The sequence below is a fragment of the Sapajus apella genome, unplaced genomic scaffold (genome assembly GCF_009761245.1).
Source record: "Sapajus apella isolate SASKATOON/1434 unplaced genomic scaffold, GSC_monkey_1.0 scaffold23, whole genome shotgun sequence".
Taxonomy (NCBI): Eukaryota; Metazoa; Chordata; class Mammalia; order Primates; family Cebidae; genus Sapajus; species Sapajus apella.
Window position 1 is genome coordinate 32,254,945 of NW_022436963.1, and position 10,617 is coordinate 32,265,561.

Consider the following 10,617-nt stretch of genomic DNA (forward strand, 5'->3'; position numbering starts at 1 on the left):
ATCCTGAGTAGTGCAATGGGTGGATGACTGGCATGATTGCAGTAGCAGTCTCTGGTTACATCTGCCAAAAATGCCCTGTTGCGTTTACAGGACCACATTCCAACAGATTTAGACAGCCTGTAATTTAAGTCACGTCAAAGACACTGAAAATAAGAAAAATTCAGTTTGTTTTGTTTAAAATACTGCAAGTACTTAGTTTAAATGTCTCACCTCTCACTTAATTTGGTTGAATGTATGGGACATTAGGTAGCTACAGATTTGGTCACTTGGTTGAATTAAAACAGAGAACTTGATGAAATACCAAACAAGTGACTGAACTGTATTTTTCACTTTCCATTTGGGCATCACAGTCTCTTTTTACAACTCAGGGAATGAGCCTAACATAACTTCAACACAGCCTACCTGTGTTATGCCTCAGGGAAAATTATATTCATTGTGTTATGTAGGATTTGGAGAAAAAATTATAAGTTTCGGTGAATTTCTGTCAAGTCTTCTTAACAAAGCGGTACTCATTCCATATTTTGAGTAAGAATCAAAGACTGTACTTTCAGGAATTATTTCTATAGCTTGTTAAGGTAAAAAGTATGAGAAGGGGGCACATAGGACTTGGAATTAAAGAGAAAATAGTGTCTTGTCTAAGATACTTGCTTCTGAGATGGGAAATGGAAGATAAGTTCTTTTCTTCTGTATTTATATAGACAATTGGCTTGTCAACAGGAAGGGTAAAAAGCTCCACATTTTTTCCTGTTAGTTACCATTTATTGTGTGATTACCAAGCACCAGAATTTAATGTCTGAAAGTGTATCACATACATCACATTCAATTCCAACAGTAAATGAAGACATAAATGTTAATATTCTGTTTACTACATGAGAAAACCAAGGCACAGAGAGGTTTAGTGACTTGACAAAAATTGCACAGTTGCCAAGTTTTAGATCATAAATTCAAAAACAAAACACTTACATTTCCAAGCTGCTGCATATGACTGCCAGCCAACACTGCACTCTGAAATACGTATTTTGAGAACTGAGTATAGCAACTTTTGCATCATAAAGGCTGATTGGGTCTTGAGTTCTGTCTTCTGAGCACCAGTTCCCTCATCTGCAAAATGAGAGGAATAATGCCTGTTTTGAGACTAAAATGAAACCATGTATAAGGAAGAACAAATACCTTTTCCAGTACCAGTCACAGGGCATGAAAAATAGCATCTGAGATATTGTCTGTGTTGAACATTATACAGAGGAACTATTTCGTGTCACCATTAGCTAAATTTCTAAGGGGTGTTGGATTAAAATTAGAGACATGACCTGAGCTTCAGCATTTACATCTATGCCAGATATGAAGTGTATGTTGTAAAAGCCAGACATTAAGATAGGTAAGGAGCCAAAAATAAGCTACCCCACCAAACACAAAGGAAAATTTGAGGAAGGCCATTTCGTATATAGAAGAAAAGTGACTTAATAATTAGTATGTATAAATGATATTTTATCTGCCCTTTAAAGAAGTGTGTGTGTGTGTGTGTGTGTGTGTGTGTGTGTGTGTGTGTGCATGTGTTTGCTCTAGGGAACAAATATTAACATATCTTTCAAATGCTTTGCCTTTCTCTCCCTCTTTCTTCCCACCCTCCCTCCCTCCCTCCCTCTCTCTTCCTTCCTCCCTTTCCTTTCTTCCTCTCTCCCTCCCTGTCTTTCCTTCCTTTCTTTCCTTCTTTATTTTTGACAGGGTCTCACTCTGTCATCCAGGCTGGAGTGCAGTGGTCTTGACTCATAGCAACTTCCACCTCCCTACCTCAAGCAATCTTTTCACTTCAGCCTACCAAGTGCCAGGTATTACAGATACTTGCCATGCCTGGCTAACTTTTATCATGTTTTTGTAGAGACAGGATTTTGTCATGTTTGACCAGGCTGGTCTCAAACTTCCTCACTCAAGCAACCTACCCACCTTGGCTTCCCAAAGTGCTGGGATTACACACCTGAACCACCATGCCTAGCCTCAAATGCTTTTCTGTTTATGCTTATCTGCTTGTGCCCCTACCATAGCATAATACTGCTATATCAAGCAAGTTTAGTATTTTAGGTCAAGTGGAATCTCCTTCATGTGAAAGTTATTATTACTTGGTTTTGTCCAAACTACGAGATAAGTTTGATCATTATAACATAAATAGTTTGAATCACTATGACTCAGCCTATTATTGGAGTTAGTTCTCTCATAACAAATATTTGTTTTATAAATTGGAACACAGTATACTTAATTTGATTCTTATCTGTGTTCTATGAGGACTGATAAAAGGAACCAGTGACATTTTTCCTGTAACAAGGAAGTCTTGGGGGACACAATGGTTTTAGGCAGATACCTGAAACATTGTCATGCTACAAAGGGAATTCAGTTTTGTGTGGCCCCAAGTTTTGGAGTAAAACTAGGAGAGTGGATGAAAGCCACAGGATGGCAGATTTTAGTTGAGTATAAGGAAGAGTTTTCTAATAGTCTCAGCTGTCCAAAGATGCCTCGGGAAGCAGTAAATTAGCAATCTCCATTCTCTGGATCTGTTCAAGCAGAAGGGAGTCTAGCAGCGAAAGGAATGCTGGCACTTCAATATTTTGGGACTTCTGAGGAACTTGCCAAAGCCAAGTGCTGATGAAAAGTTTCGCCACACTGCTCACAGTGGAAGCACTTCAGCATGGATCTTGAACACCCACTGAGATGGTGAAACTTGCTGCCATTTTGCATGTTTCGGTTCCTATGAAACCACGGTAACTAACCCCAAGAAATAGCTGATGGCTAGACTTAGCTAGTGAATCTTTCTTCCTAGAATATAAACTCTTTACTAGCCAAACTTTTTCAGCTTCCTTTGATGGTCCTTCCTAATCTATCTAGTCTTTAAATAGAGTCAGGCTTTGCATATCAGCAGGTATACATTCTGAGAAACATGTTGTTAGGTGGTTTTATTGTGAAAGCATCATAGTGTGTACTTACAGAAACCTAGATCGCATAGACTACTGCACACCTAGGCATTTGGGGATAGCCTGTCGCTCCTAAGTTACACACCTGTAAGCATGTAACTGTATTGGATACTGTAGGTAATTGTAACAAAATGGTGAGTATTTATATACCTAAACATAGCTAAAAATAGAAGTGGTATAGTAAAATTACAGTATTCTAATCTTATGGGATCACCATCACATACACAGTCTATCATTGACTGAACTGCATTTACACAGTGCCTAACTATATTATGGTTCTTAAAAACTTGGCATTGTGCTTCTTTCTCAACTCTACCTTCTTGCCCCTGATGAACTCATGACTTTAAATACCACTTATGCCTTAAAGATTTGGAAGTTTACCTTCTGAGCCTGTACATTCAATTGTGTGGTTAATATTAATATTCAGACATTTTAGAGGCATTTCAAATATCACACATAAGAAATCCAGTTGCCTTCTAGTGACATTGTTACTCTTCCAGTTTTATGTTTCTCAGGAAATGGTACCATGAGGATACCCATGTAAGAAACATCAGAATCCCTCTCAGCATTTCACTCTCACTCATCCTCCTCACATAGGCCATACCTCCAGCACCTATCTCAAATGCTCCCCCTTCTTTCCACTGCTATTTCTAACATTTTCAGCTAGAACACCCTTGCTCCTGGCCTGGACCACTACAAGTAGCATCTTACCTGGTGTCCCTGCTTCTACTTTATCCCTGTCAATTCATTTTTCACAGTTCAAAAGAATAATGTTTTCTGTTTCTTTGTGCCTTATGAAAACAAGAAAAAAAAAAACTTTGATTTTTGAAATAATTATGGACCCACAAGAAGTTGCAAAAATATTTCAGAAAGTAGTAATTCAAAGTAATATTTTCAAAGTGCACATCTAATTATGTTACTATCTTCCTTAAACACCTTTAGCAGTTTCCTAATTTTCTCAGGAATGTAAACATTCCTGTAAAAGCCTGTAAATCTCAGCATGATGTCTGCCTTTCTATTTCTTCAGTTTCCTTTTGGTCCACCCTCACTAATGGTGCTTCATTTACCCTGACTTTCTCTGTCTCTTGCCTATTGAGGGCTTCTTCTAAACTAATGTCTTCTCTACATGTTGTGTTTTACTCTCCCTTCGATGCTCAGTATGAATGTCACATATTCAACTCATCATTCACTAATCACACAATCTAACTTAGGTTTCTCTATTACGCCCTCATGTTTGTCTCATTTTTCTACATACTATTTATTGACATTATCTGCATAATTACTCGCTTAACATCTGTCTCCCTAACTGTACTGTAAGCAACATTGTTCATTGTTCTAAGATCACAACTTTGCAAATATTAGGTTCTTTACAGATTTTCAAGCAATGAAATCTAGCATGCTCACAGAAGAGAGTTCTGACTGGTGCTTAGAATTTGTGAGCAGTTGAGATCTCTCTAAGGAGCACCAAATTAGACTTCGATTCAAATAGTACCATCAATTACTTGATATATATCCTTAATCAAGTTACTTAAACATACTATGCTCTATACTAATCATCCATCATAACATTACCATTTATGAATTCTTGCAAAGAATAAATGAATAAAGGCATGAAAGTGCTTAGTATAGTACCATGGCTATCTTGTCAAATCTGGGAAACAGTGGTTTCTAAACATTGCATGTTAGGAAAATAAATGATTCGTGGCCAGAAACATACACAAATGCAACAACACAATGCATAAATGTGCACCAGAATACAATAATGTTTTGTTCAGCTCTTCAAATGATACCACCCAGATTTGTGATCCCAGATTTTTTGTCCAGACTTTTTCAATTGTTCATATTCTTTTAGTTTTTAAAGGTTGCTTTTAATACACAAAATACAGCTTTGGTCCTTTTTTCCTCTTGCCTTTATCCGACTGTGAAATACATGAAGAACAACCATAAATTCTCTGAGGATAAAATTATTTTCTATATTTTCAAGCTGAACAAGACTGTGTCACTTGAAAAGGAACCTTGGAAATAAAAACTTGTGCAGACACAGTGCAAATTAAGCTTAGAATATAGAAAGCATGACAAAGTAGCCTAAGAGTTGATTAATATGACCGTGTCAGCATATTGAAGCCAATTTTTATAATTGTCAATGAACCGATGAATCAGAGATATCTTTTTTTAAACTGGAAACACAAAAGCCTGCTTTATTTATTTATTTGAGACAGAGTCTTATTTGTCACCAGGCTGGAGTGCCATGGTGAGATATCTGCTCACTGCAATCTCCAACTCCCTGGTTCAAGTGATTCTCCTGCCTCAGCCTCCCAAGTAGCTGAGATTACAGGCATGCACCACCACGCCCAGTTAATTTTTGTATTTTTAGTAGACACAGGGTTTCACCATGTTGGCCAGGATGGTCTTGATCTCCTGACCTCGTGATCCACCTGCTTCAGCTTCCCAAGGTGCTGGGATTACAGGTGTGAGCCACTGAGCCTCACCACAAATGCTTTATTTAAAGGAGCATCTCAATTCCCATGTGACAGGGAAAAAATAAAAACAGAGCAGATTGTGACACACCATTCCCATCAGCCAAGTGGTCAAACCCAACATCCAAGACCCAGCAAGCAGTGAAGCTCAGCACAACTTCCGGGCCTCTGGCTATGACTCCAACAGGGTGAGCATGTCGCCCTGGCGCAAGGGGACTTTTATATTGCTGATGATGGAGTGGCTCGTGTTGTCCATAAATTCCAGGTGCACTTGCATGCACTGTCCTGACAGCCGGCCCTGCCCAGGACCTTCGTGACCCTGGCCAGCTTGCTAGGCTGCACACGGCTGGTGTCCATGATGGCGATGTAACGGACGTCTAGTGGAGAGAGACAAATCTTTTAAAACGGTGATGCAAATCCAAGAAAAATGGCAGATAAATGACTTCTGAATATTTTTTCCTTCCATAAAAGCAAAGAGAATGCTGGCAAACTTGACAGAATCGATTTTTTCAGAACTCTGGAAATAAACCATAGACTTACAGCAATCCAAAAAGTGTTATTTCAAGAAAAAAATGACTTTCTTAACCTCAGTAAGAATAGAAGGCTTTGTGACATTCTAACTTGCCCTATCCTCATCTTTTCTCCCCAGCTCTGTAATAGCCTTGTAAGCTAACAGCCATCATCATAGTGAAAGCCAGTATCCTGGAAGCCACTGGGGGGTGCAGAACAAAACTGGAGCTACTTCAATTCATCTGCAGAGAGTTGTCATAATGCGACCTGTCTGAGAGTCCCCTGGAAGGCCCAATTTATAATAACACCTTTATCTGACCTAACTTGGAACATGACCAGTGCAAACAGCCCTTTCCCCAGGAGCATTTATCAAAAAAGCAGGCAGAGGCAATTGTTTAACGTCATGGATACCTGAGATGGCTGGTAACAGTTGTCACAACAACAGACTAACCAGAAAGCTGAAAGGGAATGCTGGGAAATAAGATATCCATAGGGGACTTCCAATAGCTCTGACATATTTTTGTGAATCTAGAAGGCTACATGCATACGAAGGCCTTTGCACTTTCCTATGGCTGTGTGCATCCTGAAGATCTGATAAGGCTGTAAGCTGTCACCTCTGGCCAGCCACTAGGCTCTGTACAAGCAGGAAGTGATGATCAAATCAAAGCTGCAAAACGTTTGGCCGAGCATGGAAGGCATAATCCAAGATGTACACAGTCACTTGGCAAAAATTAGGACACTTACGGTTGATCGACATCATTAATTGACTACTAAGTTAGACACGACAAATAATACAGGTTTTATAAAATTAATTCAGAAAAGCTACTAACCAACCAAACAATACAATAATCACAACAGACAGCAACAACAGTAAATCCTAGGGACTTTATATTGTTTTGACTTTATATTGTTTTAAATTATCAGGTTTAAAAATTATGGAACATGTAAACAAAAATGAAAATAAGGCCCATATGCAGGAAAAGGAGTCAGTTGAACCTATCCCAGAGAAAGCCCAAAGTTTTTACTTCCTAGAGAAATAATTTTAAATTAGTTATTTTCAAAATGTTGACAAAGAATAAAGAAATGGATAAGAATGATGTCTTATTAAAGGTTATACAAATAAAGAGATAAAGCTATTAATAGCTTTCAAGACCTATTGAAGTTGTTTTTAAAAGCACCAAATAGAAATTCCAGGGGTAAGAAGTACAATAACTGAAACAAAAATTCACAGCAGATTTGAAGAGGCAGACAAATCAATGAACTCGAATCTATAAGATTATCATAAGAGACAGAAAGAAAAACATTTTTAAAAAAATGAACAGTCTTGGAGATTTATAAGTGACCAAGTGTACCAACATATGCATAATATGAGGTTCAGAGAAAAGGAGAGTGAGAAAAAGGCAGAAAGATTCTGAGGAAATAATGGCTGAAAACTCCATGTTTATTAAAAACATTAATATGCACATCGAAGAAGCTCAATGAATTTCAAATAACACAAACTGAAAGAAATTCATACCAAGACACATGACAAACTGTTGAAAGCCAGGGTAGGGGTTGTGGGGAGCAGAAACAGAAACACTCAGCCAAGAATTCTATATCCATCATAAATAGCAGAGAAATCAAGACATTTCCAAATACACAAAAACTAAGCAAATTTGTCACTAGCAGACTTGTTCTATATGAAATACCAAGGGAGTCCTTCAGGCTGAAATGAAAGGACATGAGGCAATAATCTGAATCCACATGAAGAAATGAAAAGTACGGGTAAAGGTAACTATGTACTTAAATATAAATAGACAACAGAAACATTTTTGCAAATGTTTTTTTATCTGTTTAAAGTCAATTGCTTAAACAATAATTATAAATTTGTGTTGATAGACTTACAAGGAATAGAAATTCAAGCCACCCAGATTGGAAAGCAAAAGGTAAACCTATCTCTATTTGCAGATGACATGATCCTGCATATAGCAAATCATAAGGAATTAACTAAAAAACTATGAGAGTTAATAAGTTCAGCAAGTTCGCATGATAAAACAACCAATATACAAAATTAATTTATATTCCTATTCACTATTGTGAAAATAAAATTGATAAAATGATTATATCTTGTGAAAAAGAATAATATATTCAGTAATAAATTTAACAAAATAAAAGAGTGGTACATTATAAACTATATCACTAAAAAAATTAGAGGTGCTAAGTAAATGAAAGATATTCTATGTTTATGAATTAGAAGACTTCGTATTGTTAAGATGGCAATACTCCCCAACTTTATTTAAAGATTCAATGCAATTTATGGTAAAATCACAATTGCCTTTTTATAGAAATTGACAAGGTAATTCCAAAATCATGGAAATACAAAGGGCACAGAATAGCCTAAACAATTTAGGGGAAAAAACAAATTTGGATGATTCACTCCTCTAGATTTTTCAAATTTACTGCCAAGCTGCACAGTAATCAAGACATTATGGTACTGGCATAGAAGAGACATTGATAGAATATAATAGTTACTACAGAAACAAATTTACACATTATGGGAAATTGATTTTCAAAAAGGTTTCCAAGACAATTCAGTAGGGAAGGAATAGTCTTTTGATCAAATTGTGCTAGAACAAATAGAAACCTATATGGGAAAGGATGAAGCTTGACCTCTACCTCACATCATATACAAAGATTGACTCAAAACGGATCATAGGCCTAACTATTAAAGCTAAAAGTATAAACACTCAGAAGAAAATGGAAATGTAAATCTTTATGACTTCGGCTTAAGCAATAGATTTTTAGATATGACACCGAAATGCAAGCAAGAAAAGGAAAAATAGATTGAATGTCATCAAAAGTTAGAACTGTGTTTCATAGGACACGATCAATAATTTAAAATAAGAACCCACAACATGGGAGAAAATATTTGCAAATATACTTAACCTTTGAACAATGCAGGATTGGGGTACTGACTTACTGCACAGTCAAAAATCCATATGTATATTTTGGCTCCCTCAAAACTTACTAGCCTACTGTTGGCCAAAAGCCTTACTGATCACACAGTTAATTAGTGTATATTTTGTATGTTATATGTATTATATACTATATTCTTACAATAAAGTAGCTAGAGAAAAGAAAATGTTATGAAGAAAATCATAAGGAAGAGAAAATATATTTACCATTCATTAACTGTAACTGGATTGTCATAAAGGTCTTCGTCCTTGCTGTCACCTTCAAGTTCAGCAGGCTGAGGAGGAGGAGGAAGAGGAGGGAGCTGTCTCATGGGTGGCTGAGGCAGTAGAAAATCTTTGTATAAGTGGACACATGCAGTTCAAACTCCAGTTGTTTGAGGATCAACTGTAATAAAACTGGTGAGGATCAAGTATTCAAAATGCCTAGAGAACTCTTACAATACAGCAACTAAAAGAAAAATAACATCATTAATGACTGGGCATGTATTTGAATAAACATTTTTTCAAAGAAAGTACAAATAGCCAATAGCCACATGAAGACATTCTTAACATTATTAGTGATTAGAAACATGTAAATAATGTAAATTGAAACCACACTGAGATACCTTTCAACCCATTAGGATGGATGTAATATAAAAGATAGATAATGATATGTGGTAGAGAAATCAGAACCTTTACATATTCCTGGTGCAAATGTAAAATAGTACAAAAAAACAGTTTGCAGTTTCTCAATAAAGCTAAACGTAAAGTTTTTATATGACACAGGATTCCAATTCTATTTATTTACCACAGAGAGATAAAAAGTATGTCCACACAAATACTTGTACACAAATGTTTATAGTAGCATTGTTCATAATAGCCAAAAAAAGGAAAACAACCCAAATATCTATCAACTGATGTATGAGGAAAGAAATGTGGTGTACACATACAGTAGAATATTATACAGGCATAAAAATGAAGTACTGATGGATGTTACAACATGGATGAACCTTAAATTCATTTTGTTAAGTGAAAGAAGCCAGACACAAAAGGTTACATATTATATGATTTGGTTTATATGAAATGTCAGATTAGGCAAACCTACAGAGACAGAAAGTGGATAAGTGTTTGTCGGAGGCTGGGAGATATTCTGGGGAGTGACTGCTAATGGGTAGGGAGTTCCTTTGTGGTTAATAAAAATATTCAGCAACATGTTGTTACTTTCAAAAGACAATATGTGAGAGGACTATTGGTGAATAGCTTGTGCATACCCCAGCCAGAATTTGGCAAGGGCCCTTAACTAATATCTAACTCTGAAAGGATTATGGAAGCTTACTTTGTTTTATATTTTGCTTGGAATCCATACACCAGGTAGATGATTCCCTTACAGCCTATCCCGAGTCACTATTTATGGACTGCCTGAGTCACCAGTTCCCTCTCATTTTGAGCTCTTTATTTTTTTCCTCAGAATCGGAAACTTGGAATTTGTTTGTTTGATAGTTTGGCTGTTTCTGGCTCAGCTAAATTTTGTACAGTGTGTTCTGGATACTATTTGAAGAGTGAGAAAATGGAAAAATAAATTCTCCAGTACATTTTAGCATCTCCAGAGGGAGAAAAATAATTTAGCAAATATAACCAATGACTAAATTTCCTAAAACAAAATAACACACACACACACACACAAACACACACACACACACACACACACACACACACACACACACACACACACACACA

General features: G+C 36.6%; 1 long non-coding RNA gene and 1 pseudogene across 1 annotated transcript in view; both read right to left on the reverse strand.

The window, feature by feature from the left end:
- Positions 1–3,040: 3,040 nt before the first annotated feature.
- Positions 3,041–10,617, reverse strand: part of LOC116559235 — an 8,835-nt gene continuing 1,258 nt past the window's right edge. Inside the window, exons 2-3 of the long non-coding RNA XR_004272391.1 lie at positions 7,588–7,592; positions 3,041–3,120 (exon numbers count right to left, since the gene is read on the reverse strand). This is a non-coding gene — a long non-coding RNA (uncharacterized LOC116559235). The remainder of the gene's footprint in view (positions 3,121–7,587; positions 7,593–10,617) is intronic.
- Positions 5,478–5,794, reverse strand: LOC116559234 (annotated as a pseudogene).